The sequence below is a fragment of the Octodon degus genome, unplaced genomic scaffold (genome assembly GCF_000260255.1).
Source record: "Octodon degus isolate 3935 unplaced genomic scaffold, OctDeg1.0 scaffold00019, whole genome shotgun sequence".
Classification (NCBI taxonomy): Eukaryota; Metazoa; Chordata; class Mammalia; order Rodentia; family Octodontidae; genus Octodon; species Octodon degus.
The window spans coordinates 24,474,288-24,494,651 of NW_004524595.1; positions in this window are offsets into that span (position 1 = coordinate 24,474,288).

Sequence of the window (20,364 nt, forward strand, 5' to 3'; positions counted from 1 at the left end):
TTAATTGAATATTATAGGTGTGTAAACTCAGCAAAATATTCTAAAAGAGTCCAGTAGCCCATAATAGTATTTGGTCTTTCGCTTGACTGGCAATGTCAGAAATTGTTGACCTGAGTCCCCTACAGCTCAACATAACAGCATGGCTTTACTTCTTATACTTCGTTTTTATACTTTTCGGGTGGATGGTTAAGACCAAGGTAAAGTAAGATCTATGCAACAAGAGTTGTAGCTTTTGGATCTGAGAAGGTCAGTGAAATCCCCTCAGGATTTATCCTGAGATCCTGCACCTCAGATTATAGAACATTTATCAGTGTCAGCCATGTGGATGAGTCACGGCCATTGCTTGGCCAATGTGCTCTCTGTGAAAGCCTGAGATGATGTGGAGTGTGCCTAAGGAGAGTCACATGGAGATTTGTTCTTTCTTATATGTACTTCCATTTATTTTAAATTATTTTTGTGTAAGACTTTTCTCAGAAATTTAAGCTAAGTCAATGAGTCAAAGAAGAACCAGAAAAGAATTGTCCTAAATAAAAATAGGAGGGAAAAGCTAACATTTAGGAATGTCACAAGCAATCTGAAGGAACAGGACTTCTCTATGTAAGACGGGTCAGAGACCAGCCTAAGCTCCTCCTCACCAGAGCTACACCTAGTGATCCATAGCTTTATGAACCCTGCTCTTCCTGATAGCCGCTTTTCCTTCCATGTTCCCAAGTCACGTCCTTGGGCAACCACTACCCTTTCTCAAGCCTTCCTCTTGACAGGTAAGCATAATACTCTTTCACTGAACTCTGCCCTTCCCCATGACCTTATAAAGACCCTGTAGCTTGCCAGAGAGAAGCAGCTCCCATCAAAGTGCTAGGATGGTTTCTGGAGTTTGCTTTGAAATAAATCTGTCATGTTCATCTACATTTATTTCTTTTCCTCCTTTTTATCTAAACTAGTGAAGTATCAGGAGCATAATAAATACATTATGGTGATCTACACTGAGCTCACTAGTAGCAATAAATATATAACATTAGAAGAATTACATTCCAATATGTTACAAAAATATAATATTCTGTAGATGGTCCCTTGTATAAAATTTATGTCTAGATGATAAAACTTAAAGTAAAAAGGAGAAACAATGATATCTCCTTTAAATTATAAAATTTTGAATGAATTGTGTTAAAATGTATAAATGTTATATAATTTGACCAACATAAAAAGACAAAGGAGTAGAATGTGTAATAGCTCAAGTCCATGCTACAAATTCTTCCTGTGTCATAACTAGCAGGGAAGACGTTCACATTGTTATCAACAGAATTGTTTGGCTATGTTACAAAGTGGTTTATTTGACTGGCTTGATATGGAAAAGGGAAAGAAGGCACTGGCTGAGGATAAGAACTCTGGCTCTTCTCTTGCAGAATTGTATAATCTTCAGACATCACCTCACCTCTTTGGATATTACTTTATCCAGACAGTAGTCAAGAGCAATAAAGATTACTTATACTGGAGCCAGTTTGCTGAAGCAAAAAATTTGGTTTATAATTTATGTGTCATGCTAAGCATGTTTTTTTAATGGCTGGACTGCTTCCCCACATTCACAGCGCAGATTTTATGTTGTTGTCCATATCAAATGGGTAAATATATTTAAACTATGGAGATTAGGCCCAGACTACTTTGGCTCTCTAAGGAGTTCTTAGTAGATGGCTTTCACATCCTATTTTGCTGGTATGAATTAAATGACATTTCATATTTCATTTTAATTAACATAGCACAGATATGCAAGATATGAATATAAAATGTGAACATTTACATGTAATTTACTTGTGATATGGATTGTATATGGAGGAGTCCTTTGCTGAGGTATAAAGAAAAGAATGGGTCATTTATGGAGAAAGCTGGATCACTGCAGAAGAATTGGAAATATGAGGCTGGTTGGATTAGTGATCAATTTGTAACACCAAGCTGAACTGAGTCAGTGTGGTGCTGGGTGCAGGTGGCCAACCTGAGGATTGTTGCCTAAAAAAGAAAACTGGAAGAGAAGATGGTATGCTGTTGATTCTCCTGGAGAAGCATGTCATGCTGTTTTTCCTGATAAGGACTCAGCTGTTTTCACTGTCAGAGGGGCTTGGGTCCTCACTGTCAGCTGAGGATGGCTATGGTTCTCTTTGGGGGAGCCCTAGACCTTACCTTGAATATCCCCTCCTGGCATCAGTGCAGATCCCTCAGCCTGTTGATACAGATATGTCATTCCACTGATGCAGATTTTCCAGCTTCTACCATAGATCTTCGGGCCTTCCCAGTGCAGGTCTTTGATATAGACTTGCATGAGATATTGTTATGGGCTCTTGGCCTCCAGGTGGACTCATAGTGGTCTTGGTATTGCCATGCGCTCCAGGTCTTCAACTGGACTTGTGCAGAACGTTGCTGTGGGACCCAGACCCTCAGCCAGATTCTTCGGTCACTAATATGTGGACAGATTTCTGGTTCTCTTCTGCATTTGACTCTTTATTTGAATATTAAAATATATTCCTATGAATTATGAATTATGTGTCCTGTATGAAGTCTATTTCCTGTAAGCCCTGACTAACAAGGACTAATAACACACCTCCTTTCTCATTAGCCTAGTTGCTAAGCGCAAGATTCCATGAACAGTGGAGAATTGGTGAGAAATTGAAAAAACAAGAGTCTTGTGGTTCCCAAAGCAAAAAAAAAACCAAAGTTCATTTAGTGACTGATTGTGTCTGTATTTTGCTCACTGTTAGAGATTGACTCTGAATTACCTAAAAGTATTTCACATAAAAGATGTTTTGAAGATGGTCCTTGAAAGATCTTGCACATGTGTGGCACATGATTTTGTGTAAGGCCAACTGCCTAAATTGCTATAAGAAATTATATAGTCCTCCAAAATCATAGTAGAGTTATGTTCTCAACAGCTTTATTTGTGGCAGACTATGCATAGCATACTGTTTATCATCTTAGCCATTTTTAGAATATACAGTTCAATAACTTTAAGTATGTCTACCTTTATGCACAACTAATCCCAGTACTTTTTTTTGTCTTGTGATGGTGAATCTTTACTCATTAAAGAACTTTCTGCTTATGTCTCCCAGCCAGCTTCTAGAAACTTCCACCTATTTTTATCCTGATGAATCTGACCATACTATTATCTCACATAAGCGGGATTGTACAGAATTGGCTTTATTGTAAGTGACTGACTTACATCACTTAGCATAATGTTTTCAAGGTCCGCCCACATCTCAAGGTGTGTTAGAATAACCCCACCTTTCAAGGTTGAGTCATATTCAAATATAGCTACATTATATCTACCTATCCTTCAACACACATGAGTTGTTCTCACATTTAAGATGTTGGAAATAATCCACCTATGAAATGGGTGTATAATTTTCTTTTCAACACTGTGCCCTTACTCTTCTATTTTGATATACCCAAAAGTCAGTTAACTGAATAATGGAGTAGTTCTAATTTTAGATTTGGAGGAACACCAATACTGTTGAAATAGGGGTTGCACCATTTCCCGTTTCTATCAGCAGAGCATGAGGTTTCCAACTTTGTGACCTCCTCACCACAGCTTTTTTGGCTGGGTAGTGAATTCAGAGTTTGTGAGCATAGCAAAAATGTTACATTTCAGGGAAAATATCAAAATACTGCTGTATTTTCATACTATATATCCACAAGTCAGTAGACATTCAATAAACGTGTATTAAATGTATAAAAAGGTAACACGATGTGGTTTTGGCATCTGAAGGGTTTTGCCACTCGAGGACTCATCAGGTGGCAGTATTTCAGGCAAGGGGAGGCCTCCTAAGCTCAGGATGCTTAAATAACTCTTGGGAGATTCAAAAACAGCAAATAAAAGGCTGCTTACAAGGGATGTAGACAGACTGAAAGCCCTACAGTGCTGGAGCTATTACTTGAACACTTTAGAGAGACCCAAAAAGTGTTCTTTAGATTTATAAAATGAAATGTCAGCATGGGAGAGATAAAAGGGGAGAAGAGCATGATTTGGATTTCTTAAAAGGAAGGTTAGTCAACAACATGTGGGTGTTACAAATTAAATATCTGTAATCTGATTTAAATTTCAAATTATCCCTTAAATTGAGTACACTTTCCCAAAATATAATTTTGTTTTTCTTGGGCCGGCCAAATAACTCAGTGGATTAAAGCACTTGCAAGCAGGTGCAGGGGTTGGAGTTTCGATCCCTAACCCTGCTGTGCCAGCCCCGCCCCAGGGACACACTGAGAAGGTGAATGAGACAGGCTGTGGTGGCACGCACATGTAATCCTAAAGTTTAGGAGGCTGAAAACAGGATAACCACTATGAGTCCGACCTACTAGTGAGACCCCGAACACCCTGTAGACCCTTCCCTAAAATACAGAACATAAATAAATAAATAAATATTTCTGAGTAATTAGCTTATTTTTTTCATTATATTAATAGTTATCTTTTTATAGTAGTAAAAATAGGTAATAGCATAGATGACCTCTTGATGGACAACTCCTATCAACCTTAGTTTATGCCTTCTCTTATTTCAGGCATTGCTACCAATATTTAATGTTAAAGAAAGCTTGTTCAAGACACCTTTTTAGCAGTTGTTGGCAGCTTTCAAATGAGTTTGAAACGTTTTTTCTTTAGATATAATTTGTTTTCCTAAAAAAGATTACTTGAAAACATAGATGATCGTGAATGGTGTGTAACACTTGAGAAAGCATTAAAAATATACAAATACCCGGTGAGCAACCCTTGTAGTCTAGCTTATGACTATCATATTATTGCATGAAACAGCCAAAACTTGGAGGTATTAAAGTAAAAACACATGAAACATTAACTAATAGGCAATTGAAGTGGGGTCAAAAGTAACAGGAGATTGAGTGAAAGTTAATCTCATTAGTAATTTTGCAGGAAAATAAAAGTATTACAAAAATATTATGAATAGTAGGTGGTAATTCAGACACAACACTGAGAGACTTCCCAGGATTGCAGAGAAAGGAGAGAGTAACTCACGTGTAGAGTTGTCTTGTATTTTAAGAGATTTTCTGTTTTGTGGCATGCATGAACAATATTAAAGTCAGCCCACTTTTTATTAAGGTGATATGAATGTGTATTTTATTCTTCATATCAAAAGAATAAAAATCAGCCTACAATGAGAATTATGTTTCCCTGGGAATCTGATCCCAAACCTACTTTTATCTGTTGAAACTTAAATTCTCCACTAAATTGTAGTTTGTCAATGGGTTAAATAAAATACAGCTTCAGTAAAAAAAATTTTACTCATTTTGCCATGACTATCTTATAAGTTACTTGCACTGACTATAGAACTTGTTTTCCAAACAATTAAAACTTATGATCATTAAGGACATTTTATACAGTAGATTTTGAGGTAAGCACTTAAATATTTAGACTTCAAAACAAATCTGTCCAATAGGAAATAAATTCCTATTTTATAAATGAAAAATATAAGTCTCCAGGCATTTAAGGATTTAATCAAAGGAACATTTAGGTCTGCAAGTTCCAAAAAGTAAAGTTCAAAATATTATAGTAGAATAAGAGATGATAACAGCTAGCTTTTCTGTCAAAGGGGTTGAATCTTATCAAATAAGGTCTTCTACTGAACCCTCAGACATTCGTTATATGCAAAACCGCAAGACTGACAAAGCATTAGAAAACAGTTTGAGAATTTTTAGGTAGAATGAGACTTTTATAAGCTTCAAAGGGGAGCTCTTACAAAGAGTTTCTATATATTTGAAGAAAGACAATTGCTTTGTTTTCTCTATGGAAAGTTCTGTTCAACATTGTTCCAGAGATTCTAAATTCAGTTGATATTCCTTGATTTCATTACAATTCTGCAGACAAGTTATCTTTGTAAATGTAAGCCAATATATGTTTCTCTTGCATATTTTCTGTTGTAATTACAGCTCTTCAAATCCATGATTTCCAGAACTCTCAGTTTCATGGAAGTCTTAACTAAAACCATTTGAAAACTGCAGCTAGGATAAGCTTTTAAAAACACTAACTGAATTAAAACCACACCTCTACTTAAGAACTACAAAAGGCCAGACAGAGAACTCAGTGGACTAAAGCACCTGCTTAGGCAGAGTGCAGAGGCCTGGGTTCAATTCTTCCAAGTACCATGCTGGCCTGGCCCCTGGGGGCACGCTGAGACGGCACCTGAGACGGGGCGTGGTGGTGCGTGCCTGTAATCCCAGCATTCAGGAGCCTGAAGACAGGAGAATCACTATGAGTTCAAGTCCGATCTACATAGTGAGACTCTGTAGACCAAGCTTTCAAAGAGAGCAAATTGGTCAAGCAATGGCCATGACTAATCCACATGGCTGACATTGACAAAGGATCTACAAATTGCGGTACAGGGTGTCAGGGTAAATCCTTAGGGCATTTGACTGACCTTGGCAAATACAAAAGTTACATTGTTATGTAGGTCTTGCTTTATCTTGGTCTTAACCATCCAGCTGAAAAGTACAAAAAAGAGGCATAAAAAGTAAAGCCATATTAATATGCTGAGCTGTAAAAGACCCACTTCAACAACTTCTGACAATGTCAGTCCTATGGATAACCCACTTCTATAATGGACTACTGGACTATATTGGATTATTTGCTGAATTTACACACCTACAGTATTTAAGTGTCAATGGAATACCCATCTCTGAGAAAACTAAACAAAAAAGGGAATACAAATGAAAGACCATTTTGCATCTGTGTATACAAAGTAGTTAGAATAGATACACTTTCTGTGAATTCGATGAGAAGAAAGATTTGTACTGATAGTGTTTGGGCAGGAAATCATGGCTACATTTTGTACTATGAGTAACCATTATGAAAACAACAATATGCAATGTATTAGTTATTGAAACTATCCTACTAATTGGTTTTGAATCTGTCTCATTGCTATTTGTTTCTCAATAAAATTAAAAAAAATAGAACCTGTACTAAAAAAAATTAGAAAAAGAAGTGTACAGTAGATACTCATTTTACTCAACTAGCCTGGTACAATACCTAACATGTTTTAAAGGTTTTAATGTGATCTTGGCCTCTTTTGCCTCCTGTGTCCTTGCTTTTAATGCTTTGCTTTCAATGCTATTTTTCTTTGCATTTTAAATCAGTCTTTCTTGTGATTTTTTATATAACTTTCTGATTTATAAAGAAAACTATTCAGAGGTGAACACTCAATATTTGTCTCAAATCGTATCTGTCTTCCTAGGTTTACATATTTTCAACGAGAAACTATGTGGTGCTTTTCAAAAAAAAAAATGTGACATTTACAACACAAATAGCTTTGGACTAAGACAGTCTCTTGATAATGTCCTTTCCTGAGACTTTAGAAATGTGCTCCAAACAGTTAAGTCTTAGACTTAATTTTCCAAGATGAAATAAACAAATAAAAACAAATGTGTTAAATCTACTAAGTGGGTAGAATTCATTACCATTCAAGTGAACTGTATACTACAGAGATTTAATTTCTGTAAAAGCCTGTGTCAGTAATAATACAGGAAGAGGAAGCTTCTTTGGACGTATTGGCCTTTCACATCATTTTTCTTTCCTGCTTTCCTCCAATCAATCTCTCACCTGTGTCCCAGTTGTAATCTGCTTGACTTTTTATCTGACCAGACACTACACTATCATGATAATAAAGATATTGAGAACCCTATGAAACCCCTTACACTTTGCTAATTCATTGAATTAACCAACAGTTTACTTTTCTCTGAAAAGATATCCTGAAATCCTGCTGATGTTTTGAAATTTTTAGCTTTCTGTTATGACAGTAAAACACGTGAGATAATCATCTCTCTAAAAAAGTTTACTTGGACTTTGGCAAAGTTATCATATCATGGTGAGAGCATGCATAAGATTAAGTAGTCACATCTCAAGGGAACAAAGAGAAGAAACAGTAGGATCCCTCAATCGCCTTTGGGGACTTACCTCCAGTAACGTGAAAACTTTCCACTGGACTCCACTTCTTAAAGAACCACAGCACCTCCCAATATATTCGCCTGAGGCCCCAAGACTTCCTAACAGAGTCTTTAGGGTATGTTCACCAAAAACACGATGCTTTTCTGTAGTTGTAGATGAGCACCCGGGGCTAGCAGAACTTTCTTATCTGGCCTTCACCTGAATTAATCTTTGAGCCAGTTGTTCACTAGAGCCAGTCTGTTTCTTGCTATACCATATGACTGTTAAAATGTTGCATCGCTAAGTTAAAGTATCTATTATAGAAGCCAATAAGATGAATATATTAAAAAATTAATGTGGGTGGAAAACAGAATCAAATACTTTAAAAAGACTCACAGTAAAAACAAGAACAAAGAAGTTTTTAAAGTATTATCTAGATCAATGTGTGTGTCAAGTCTAAAAACGGGAAACAAATACTTTCTTTTTAAAAATTATTTATTTATTTATTGGTGCAGGGTCTTGCGACACAGCTGGGACTTGTAGTGGTCCTTCTGTGTCAGCCTCCCCAGTGCTTGGATTATAGACATGTGCCATCATGTCCGGTTTCAGTAGCTGACACGGTATGACTGGGGTACTGGAGCCAGCATTGAACCTAGTCCTTGCCCTTGCCAGACAGTCACTTAAACAACTGAACTATCTCCCCAGCCCCAGGGCAGAAATAGTTTTTTTAAACAAAATTTCTCATATTGATCTTATATTGAAACTATGCATTTTAATAATTAAGAAACAGGTTTTGTATTAAGAATGTGTCTTTCTTGTGCCCACAGTTGACTATAAATTTTAATTTGTAAATTTCAAACTTTCATTGACTAAGAGTACTTTTACTCTCCTACTGCTTGAAGTTGAGCAAATAAGTTTATTACTAACACTTTCCAAAAATAAGATAATGTTACAGGTTTTCGTGAATCATTTGCTGGTTTTCCATGTTTAGAGAAGTTGAGGTAGAAAACATTAAGATGCAAAGTGGTATGATCTGAGGCCAGTTAGAACTCCAAAATAAGTGGTAAAGTTTGGCCAGATGAGATTTGTTCGCTTTCTTAAAGGAATGAGCTAATTGCTACCACAAGGAAATACAATAAACCAGTGTTATAGTTCTGTTTACTTTATTTAATTCTGTGTGGACATCACAATATTTTCTAAGATGATTTGGAGTTGTTTATAGTAAAATCCGTCTACAAAGATAAACTATTAATAGGAAACTGCTTTGCTCTAGCATTTGTTGCCCTCCAATCCTGTGTGCTGTATTTGAAAATGATTTAATTTATTAATGTATTCATTCACTTACACTTTTGGCCCTCAGGGTATTCCCAAATGGGTTTGCTCACAATATTTATCTGGCCACCTCTGTTCCCATCGGTGGCTGCAGTCTTCTGCAGTACAAAGACAGTGAGACCTTTCTGTATGATTTCTGAGCCTTTCTGTCTTTCCATTTAAAAAAAAATTAGTATTGGAAAAAAGTTTCAAGTGAACTCTGCAAAATTATTTATTCTCCTTTCTCTGTTGATTCTCCTGTACTAGAATTAAAAAGAACAATTTTACTGTGATCCATGTTGCCAATAGAGCTATAAAATGGACTTATCTATAATAATTTTAAACACATGTCAGATTTTCCATTGTTTAGTTGTTCGCGCATACATACATTCTTATGAAGGAGAAGGTGATTGCTTTTTGAAAATAACTACATAACAGAGATTTTGTTTTTTATATATGACTAAAAAAATCTATAAAATAAAATTTAGGTCTTGCCTATTTATTGATTTTATAATTTCAATCTGAAAACTTTGCTACTGCTTTTTAGCCACCCTATACCAAGCCTATGGCAGCTTAATAGCTATAAATATTTTATTGCACTTTTACAGCCATTTGAAGCCTATAAAGCTCCTACTTATGATTCTAATTTTCTGAGACTACAAGTCTGCCCTGTCATTTGACTGACAACAGTGGATTCACTAATTTCTGGCACCTACTTGGAATGAAGGAGTAAACTCAGGAATCTAACCTGGGATGAAGGCAGCATGGTGCCACTGTAGATGCTTTGACCAGGCACTCAATGCTGGTGATCTTGTTCTGTCACTTGTAAAAATAAAGCAGCTTAAAGGCCGGTCAGTTAGCTCAGCAGATTAAAGCACCTCCTTAGGCAGATGCAGGGACTGGGGTTCAATTCAGGGATGTACAGTGTGGGTTGCACTGAGATGGCAATGGAGGCTGGGCGTGGTGGTGCGTGCCTGTAATTCCAGTGCTTGGGAGGCTGAAACAGGAGTATCACTATGAGTCTGATACATTAAAAAAATAATAAAGCACCTTAATGTGATATGATATTTATAGTTATTTATAAGTGTCTGAGCCCTGATGTAGAAGAAAGAAAAGTATTGGAATATATAGTTACATTCTCTTAATGAATAGAGGGATTTGTTCTAACAGTGTTTGTAAATAGGATAACGTGTCTGCATCTTGTACAGCAAGTAACCACTAGGAAGAGAGTATGCAATGTGTTAATTACTGAAACTGTCCTACCAATTTGGTTTGAAATTGTCTCATTGCTATCTGTTTCTCAATAAAATTATGGGACCCCGGTTCTGCAAAAAAAAATAAATAAATAAAAAATAAAAAAAAATAAAATTATGGGAAAAAATTTTGTTCTGCATTCTATTAGCTGGAGCCTCAAAAATATAACTAGCTGATCAAGAAAAAGATCTTAAAAATGACAAACATGACTATAATTATTTATAAAAACAATTTTTGCAATAGGCTTCTAAACAGCACATAGATGTCCAAATGTCTATTTTACCTAATAAAATGTTCATTTAAAAGAAAAAGTTGAAGAGGTTCATTACTGCTCTGGTCTGCTCCTTCCATTAAAGAATTTATTAAAGATTGCTTCAGGATGTGGCCAAACTAATGAAGTGCTCAGAGTAATGTCTTATAAATGCCATTCTTACAACTAATGGCTTTTGAGTAGCCATTTTACATATTAAGCCCTCTAAACTTATCTGTTTTTGCATACTGATGATTGTGAGAAAAGAACTTTCTAGTCAATGAGTATGCATGCCCTTCTACAATCATATGAACATATGCTAACATGTATGTTTACATGTGCAGAGAACTTGAGAAATTATACTTGAGAGAGTAATTTAGAAATTCAGATTGATTTTAATTTAATTTTAATTTAGGATGAGGTAATAGATATCATTAAAATGAGCCTAAGATTATACTTATAGTAGTCATATATATAACATATATTTTATAATACATATTTAACTGTATTTACATATTTAATTTAATTCTCCACAAGTCTCAGCAAAAGGATCATATTCAAATACAAAAAAATTTCAAATTTTATTCATGAATATTTTGCTTGTTAAATATGAACATGGTTGTGAGCCTTCAGGGCATCTAGAAGAGAGGTTAAGAGTTAAAGGTATAATGACCCAGAATAAGACTGGCAGATTGGGAATCCAATATTGCCAGTCCTTTGTTATGTGACCTCAGGTAAGTTTTATAATTTTTAAAAATATATAAAAAATTATATCTTACTTTCCTAAAGTAGAGAGCAAATGTTATTGATGCCCATACCTCTGTTTTCCTGTCTTATTCCTGTTTTGTGGGATTGCTTCAATTCTAACAAGATCTTTTATGCTTGATTAATTTGATCAGAAACTCAATCCATGTCACAGTTTGGGTTCTTGCTAGTAGAACAATATAATACAGCACACATTTTATAATACTATTTTACAATGAATCATGTATAAGAAGTGCCAGAAATCTGTCCACAAACACTAAAGACTCCAGCTGAGGACCTAGATCCTAATATCCTGCATATATCTAGCTGAAAATCTAGAGCTCATAATTTTGCCTCCCACAATTCCAACTGGAGGCCCAGAACCTGCTACAAAGTCTCATGCAGGTCTGCTTCATGGATCTGTGTTGGAAAGGCCTAAGGGTTCATGATGGAAGCTAGGAAGTCTATGCCAGTGGGATGAATGGTCTGTGCTAGCAGACCAAGGGATCTGAACTGGAGCTAGGAAGCAATGCTTAAGGTAAGCCCTGGAGCTCTCCCAAAAGTACCCACAGCCATTCTCAGCAACGGTGAGTTCCTGAGCTCCTCCAGCAATGAGAAAAGCCGAGTTCCCATCAAGCTTCTTCATGAGACTGAGCAGTGTACTGTCTTTCCCTCTGGAACTAGGGAGCGATGCTCAAGATGAGGACCAGAGCTCCTCCAAAGTTCATTGGGAAAGCCAGCATGACAAGGTCCTCAAAGAGTAGATAGTATAACTATAAATGAATTAAAGTAGGGCTGGCCTGATAGCTCAGCAGACTAAAGCACCTGCTTAGGCAGAGCACAGCAGCCTGGGTTCAGTCCCTGGCGTGCAGAGATGGTGATTGAGACTGGGTGTGGTGGTGAGCACCTTAATCCCAGTACTTGGGAGGCTGAAAACAGGAGGAACACTATGAGTCCAATCTACATAGTGAGACCCTGTGGACCCCATAAATACAGAAAAAAAAAATTAAAAAGAAAAATGAAAATAAAAATAGGTGAAATAAACTGGTCATGTTTGCACTACCTACCTTGGAGCCCTGAAAATGAGTTGGCACTGCTCTTTCTAGGAGGGATAATGGGTCCCTCAAAACTACTGGCAATCCCAAAGTTTCTAGGCTTTCCCAACAGAGGGGCTAAATATTATCCATTAGTTTTGACACAGAAGAGGTCACCCATGCTCATGCAATGGACTGCTGTGAATGGAATTCTATCAGCTGAGCACAATAGGAGAGAAGGCTGCAAAGGGGGCTGTGGCCATTGCTAATACAGCCTTGTTGTTCTCCATTGTCAATGGCCAAAGACAGCAGCCTCACCAGGGAGTGAACTGAGCCCTTGGAAAAGGTAAACTCTCAGGGAACTCTTCACAACCACCACATCAAACCCTGCCTTTCAATGAGACATCAGGGAAATTGCTAACTGTTGTAATACATTTTTAGAAGCATTGCTAGAGATAACTATTTCAAGAAAGTCAGAAATGAAAGTGACCTAAACAATGAAATAAAGCTAGACATAAAATTTATGAATTTGATATTGTTTACACATGCAAAATGAAAATTGACAAAGTTGAAAATATCATATGTGGTTTACACAGAACAGAAAACATATCTCAAGAATGCTCTATTGGGACTCTGCTACAGTTGCATTATAGTTCAACTAAGCGGTGGGTTGGAGTCTCATGCACCTGTTAAATTTCTTAGGAAGGTAATTTGTCATTTGGCTTATAATTTTCATTGTTTCTGTTGTATAGAATAAATATCAACATTCCCATACTCACACTATTGTTCCTTGATTGTGCAAGATTAAATAAGTTGCATAAAGAGTATTTCAACATCTCTTTTTCCACTTAAAGCCTTATAGTGAAGGGGAGTTCCAAAAGTTCATGTTTTCTGACAGCTCTGTGGTAACAAGATTGGAAAAACTGAATTGGTCTGAACAAAAAGAATAGGACTTGGTTTTACTTGACAGATTGCCATGGGAACCGGTTTGTCACAAAGGCATCATACCTCTCATCTGAAGCATTTCAAGTAGTTTGGAATGTCTCAAAATATGACACTTAAAACTTTCCAGCCATGGTCAACCAGAACACCGAGGTAAGAAAAGCAGACTATTTCAAAATTCAGCACTATCTCAACTATTCTAGTGGAACCATTTTAATAGCTTGTAATTTTCATTTGTATGTTTGAAACTGTTATTTTTTTAGAAGCCTAACAAGCTTAGAATATGTATAGCTAAGATATAGCAAGTCCAAATATAAGACAACAGAACTCGAACAGGTGAAAAAATATGTAAGGCATAACATGAAATTGATTCCATAGTTTTTCTTATGGTCACTTGAACATTAAAAACTCTTTTAGAAAAGAATCTCCTTGAAAGTAAGATGGCAAAGCAATTTGAAATATGAAATTTTATCTTGAAAATATTACTAGCGTTTAGTACTATTTAACAGGAAAACAAAAAGGAAACTGCTTTTTCCTCCTTTCAGTCTAATGAATGAATTTTGCATCATTTTTTATCTTACTTAAATAAGTATGGTAACAATCTATATCCAAATTTATTTATTTATTTATTTATTTATTTATTTATTTATTTATTTATTATGTATTTAGCACAGGGTCTGCAGAGTCTCATTATGTAAATCGTACTTGCAGTGACCCTCCTGTTCTCAGCCTCCCAGATGCTGGTATTATGGGTGCACACCACCACACACAGTCTCAATCACCATCTCAGTGCTACTCAGGGGTGTTGGTGGCACGGCATGCTGGGGGTCCCTGCATCTGCCTAAGCAGGCACTTTAGTCTGCTGAGCTATCTGGCCAGCCCTCCAAGATTTTTCTTTTTAATTAAGCTGTATTTATCTTTATTCTTAACTCCACTTTTGTGTTGCTGGGAGAAATTTGATTCAAGATGCATGAACACAACTTTTTCTTTTCTTTTTTCTTTTTTTTTTTTTTTTGCAGTACCAGGGATTGAACTCAGGAGCTATTCTACTGAGCTATTTCCCCAGCCCCTAAAAACAAGGTTTTTCTGGCAAAAAATAAAAAAGCTTTATTTAATGCTCTCATATTAACGAGAGAGAGAGAGAGAGAGAGAGAGAGAGAGAGAGAGAGAGAGAGAGAGAGAGAGAGAGAGAGAGAGAGAGAGAGTGTTGCTATAAACTGAACTCTTATGTTCCTCCCGACTTCATTACATTGACATTATACCTTTAAATAGTATGGAATTATGAGATGAAGTGCTTGAGAAATATTTAATATTAGATGAATTCCAGGAGAAATTTCCCTTTGAAATTGCAGGCAAAACATACACTAAGAATGGCCATCTGAATACATCTATCATGAAATGTTCTTTGATGTTGTCTTGATTTTTCGCTAATCACTGATCAATGTCTTCTTTCTTCACTCTCTTGGGAATATTTGAAATTATCTTAGTTTGCATGATGAAATATGGAGCATACATCTGTTTTCCACTTATATGGGTAATCTACATTTTCCCACAAAACTATGGCAAAAGGCATTATTGTCCAAATGATTATAACATATGTTCAGAGTGAGCAAAATGAACACAAGATTTTTAGCAGTCAAGACTACACTTTAGCCATTTCTTATTTCTACGAAAATTTCTGCTTAATGCAAGATTGGAATCATTGTACCTCAAAAATGCACCAGAATTGTTGATTACCTATTTTTCCTGACCTCACTCAAACATCCTTTACTATATTACATCTTCTGAAAAGACAGAAAATGAAACTGTGTATAGTGCTGTACATAAATCTCAAATAACTGGCTACAGAGAAAGGCATTAGAAGCAGCACAGTATAAAATGTAACAGCATGGATTTATTTCATTGTGTCTCTAAACAGAGAAGAAATAGATGGAGGTAGCAGCGCTTTTGGCAATTAAAAAAGGCTACATGAAAATAATTTTCATTTAATGGGAAACGCTTCAGAATAGATTTCCTGTTTGATAGCATGACCCATGTCTGAGCTTCTTATTGCAATCTGATTAATACTGAAGACAAAGTTGAAAACATTTTTATTATTTTTCTTCACTCAATACCTGGAACAAAGAAAAATTTATGACTGTGCTTTAATTTTATTGCTGCTGAGTCTTTTGTAGAAATGAACTGGCAGATGCCATTAGTAGGTTAATTGATTTAATAATGTTCCTATGAATAAAGTAGCATTTCTGACTTGAGTTCTTTCTCAATTAATTGGTACTCTGTAATAGGATTCTAAAAAAATGTATAGAAAGAGCAACAAGGAACTCAGCTCTCAAATTTTCAGCTAATTTGTTAGCATTTGGAAGCATTTTCAATTTATTAAATATACAGCATTTGCTAGTTATAATTAGGCACATGCACTGATTTCACAAAAATGCTTTAGAAAGCAGTCTTCTAAAAATGACAATAGGTAAGGTTGTATTAATAGCCTAGTAATGCCTTTGTTTCCCAACCACCAGTATGGAGAGCCTTTCAGGGTTTTCCACTGCTTGAAGAGAACTTCTGAGAAAGCCTCCTTTCCAGGTGAAGAGAAAGAAAAGGCCCTGCCTACGCAGCTTGAACTCGGAGTGATCCCCCTGCTTTCAGCCTTCCCAGTGCTGGAATTACAGGTGTGCACCACAACACCCGGACTCTGTGACTTGCACTCTAGGCCCAGGGTAGGGCTGGCATGGCATGTGGTACCAGAAATTGAATGTGGATCCTTACACTTGCCAGGCAGGCACTTAAGCCACCAAGCCATCTCCCCAGACCAATTTATTTATTCATTTATCTATTTAATTATTTATTTTTCTACTGGAGATTGAACTCAGGACCTTGTACTTGCCAGGCAGGTGCTTATGCCACTGAGTCATCTCCCCAGCCCCAGGAGTGCTGCTGAATTCATATTTTAGCTAAAAACCAAATGGCCTCATGTTAAATTCTATCAGTCCAGATCCAAGCAAAAACTGTGTCATCACTAAAGAAAGAATTCTGGGAGCCAGGGACTAATGCAAAGCTTGATGATAATAAGTCATTAATATTAAACTTATCCTTAATATTTAAAAACAAAATTTAAATATTTGACATTGCTGTACAAACCTGCTAATATGTTAACTTCTAAATTATATTGGAGAAAAAATATTTTTGTGTTAACATTTCTGTAAAACATTAACCAGAGTCCTCTGCTACAATTTTATATTATGTCTGAATAAAATATACTATTTTTAATTTTGAAGTTTTTATTTCAGAAATTTTGAAGAGACAAAATTGATATTACATTTTAATAAGAAACATCGCAAAATAACAATATTTCTGAAAAACATTATCTATGTTAAAACTAAATATATTTCAAAAAATTCTACTTTGAATACTGTAATATTTGTAACAGAAAATCCTCTAAAGATCAGTTATGTCATGACATGCCAGTTGCTGCTGTGCTGTCTCTCGGGTAGATGATTGTTCAAAAAGAAGGGTATGGTGAATGAAGGCAAGAGACAGGAAAAATAATATTGTGGGACTGTCCTGCTTCAATGTTGTATATGGTGAGATTTTTGGACTTATGTTTAAACATAAGAAGTTTATAATTCTTTATGCCTATTTTAAAAAATATATTCTAATTTTAAAATGTTTTTCCATCATATTCTGTTAGGACTTAAAGTTCAACATATCGATACTTGATGAAAAATACCTGTTCCATGTTATGCCTAAGATGTTTGATATTCAGACAGATAGTGAGGGTAAGCTTAAGAGCCTAGTTTGTATGGTAATAACAATAAGCTTTTCTTCTGGATAGTTAACAACCTAAGTTTGCAGACCAAAATTAGAGAAAAAGGAGGGCTGCAAGGAAAGCCAACATTTTGCCCCTAGCCTTCCAAGATCAATTAAGACAGGACATATGAGAACTTGTACTGTAACGTCATGTAACTCGGTAGTGTCCCAAATTTTCTGATCAAGGAGATTATGGGGCCAAAGAGGACAAGTGATTGATGATGTAGATGTGCCTAAGGAGAGTCCCATGGAGAGAAAACATTCTCTCAGGCTTTCACAGAAAGCACATTGGCCAAGGAATGGCCGTGACTCATCCACATGGATGACATGAAAAAGGTTCTACAATCTGAGGTACAGGATCTCAAGATAAATCCTGAGGGCATTTCACTGACCTTCCCAGACCAAAAAGCTACAACTCTTGTTGCATAGGTCCTGCTTTACCTTGGTCTTAACCATCCAGCAGAAAAGTATAAAAATGAAATAGAAGAAGTAAAGCCATTCTGTTATGTTGAGCTATAGGGGACTCAGGTCAACAATTTCTGACATTGCCAGTAAAATGGAAGACACAATACTGTTATGGGCTACTGGACTCTTTTAGAATATTTTGCTGAGTTTACACACCTATAATATTCAATTAACGGAACTTAACAAAAAAAAGGGGGTATACAGATGAATGTCCATTTTGTATCTGTGTATTCAAAGTGGTTAGGATAGATATATAGTTACATTCTCTTAATGAATAGAGGGATTTGTTTTAATGGTGTTTGTAAATAGGGTATCATGTCCACATCTTGTACAGCAATTAACCACTAGAAAGAATGTGTGCAATGTGTTAATTATTAAAACTGTCCTACCAATTTGGTTTGAAACTATCTCATTGCTATTTGTTTCTCAATAAAATTATGGAAAAAAAAGATCAGTTACATTGCTGCTTAATATTCTTATTTATATTATTTTTAAACACAAAACACCTATCTAATAAAAAATTCATAAAGTGAACTATTCACTACACAATTCCCGTCATTAATTATAATTCATTTGCATATTTATTTAACCACTTAAAATTATGAGATTATTTAAGTTTATAAAAAATGTTATATATTAAAAATGGTACAAAAGACAAGGAAAAAATTAAGATTTCTTGAAAGTAAGCACTGAGGTTCAATTATTTCCACAATTTTGCATAACTATATGTTAATCTGAGCAACAGATTTGATGAGAAAAATAAATAATATGGCAACCATTGTTAATTAGCTATTCCTGTTTTGAAAACCATTAACATATGCATTGTTGTATGTTTTCCTGTGTCTCTAATTTTTTCTTTTTGTTTCGCTTCTATTTTTACTCTTCAAAATAAAATAAAATAAAATTTAAAATGAAGAAGGCAAGAAAATAGAAAAATTCAAGGTTTCTTGACTGTGAGTGCTAATAGTCAATTATTTGTCCAATCTTCCATAACTATTTCTGTTAATCTGAGCAACAGATAGGATGATAAAAATAAGTAATATAACAAGTATTGTTAATTAGCTATATGCATTCTGAAAATCTGTAACATACGTACTGCTATATGTTTTCCTATTTTCCTTTTATTTCTGCTATTAGTTTTTGCTTTTGTGTTTACTCTTCAAAATAAAATAAAACAAAAAAGTGTTATTTATTAACTGAGAGAAATTTAACATAGCACATAGACATCAGTTATTTTGGTCCAAATCCCAGTTTAATATTTATCTACATCTCTGATAGCTAGCTTTCCATCCCTGAGCCATGACACCCAGGAAACACAATGTAAAGAAGGAAGCTTGGTGTTGCTCACAGCTTTGGGAGAGTCCACACACACCCTGGCGAGAGCATCGTGGTGGCAGAGCAGGCCAGAGGAAAGTTCACAGCAGCTGGGAGCAAGGTAGGAGCAAAGCTGGAGCGGGACCCAGACCACATGGGCTCCCATTGCCCCAGCCGTCCAGGACAAAGCCAGGAGCAAGTATTACAGATCTTCTAGGTGATTCTTAATCTATTGAAGCTGAAGAATTAGTACTAATGTCCAAAACCTGTAGAAGATTATGGAAATATTAATAAGTGTTTCATGATCTACTTTGTTGTACATACTGATAGTGGGTTAGATATCATGGCAAACCTAGGTGTGATTAAGTGTGATTAAGTGAAGGTGTATTTCTTCAATGCTCCTATTGCAATAGTAAATTTTGTCTTTAGATCATTTCATTTCATTGTCTAAAATTAAAATTCAGTAATTGTTCATTCCAAGAAGAACCGCAATTGGTCATTGTAAGAATTATTGATTCAACAATACTTCATTGATGCTATTCAACTGATGAGCTGCTGTTTTGAGCATCAGAGGTAAAGAATGCAGAAAGCAGGATGCAGGCTGTCATCACAGTGCACTGCTATAATTCTAGAACTCTAGCGACCTGAGGCAGAGGCTACCAAGTTGGAGCACAGCCTAGTCACTCGTCAATCTAATAATTTAAGTAGACTCTCTTAAAATAAAAATAAACTTAAAAATAGATTCTAAAGATGATTCTCAATGTAAAAAATTGGAATTCAATCCCAGTGCTAAAAGAAAAAAAATATTTTCCATAGACACTTTGATATCTAGGGCCAATGGAAAAACAGTGTGAAATAAATTCCATTTTCAGCTGATATAAGGCCATGTGATTATGAGGTGAGAGTAAATATATAAAATTTATGGACCACTTGATAGAACTTTGATACTATGGTGTTCATTTTCTATTGTATTTTAAGCACATGTGTTTTCCCCCAATAAAGACCTAACTGAAAAATATGCACTGGTTATTAGCACAGTGGTGGACAACGTCACACAGAAGATGGTATGAACCTCACTGTTCTCTTGCTCAGTGGCTACTCTGTAGTGACAGGTAAAGAGAACAAGATGACTGGGGCTTGAGTTGTTGATCTCTAATTTTTTATATTACATATTTTATTTTGCAAGAAAATAAATTATACAACTTAAAAATAAAATCCAAAAGGTAAGCAGTTCATCAAAATATTTCAGCCTACTGCACACAGACACCACTACCATTTGAATTGCACACCACCATCATCTTGGGATGCAATGGCTCAAGTTCGAGAACCGCATGGCC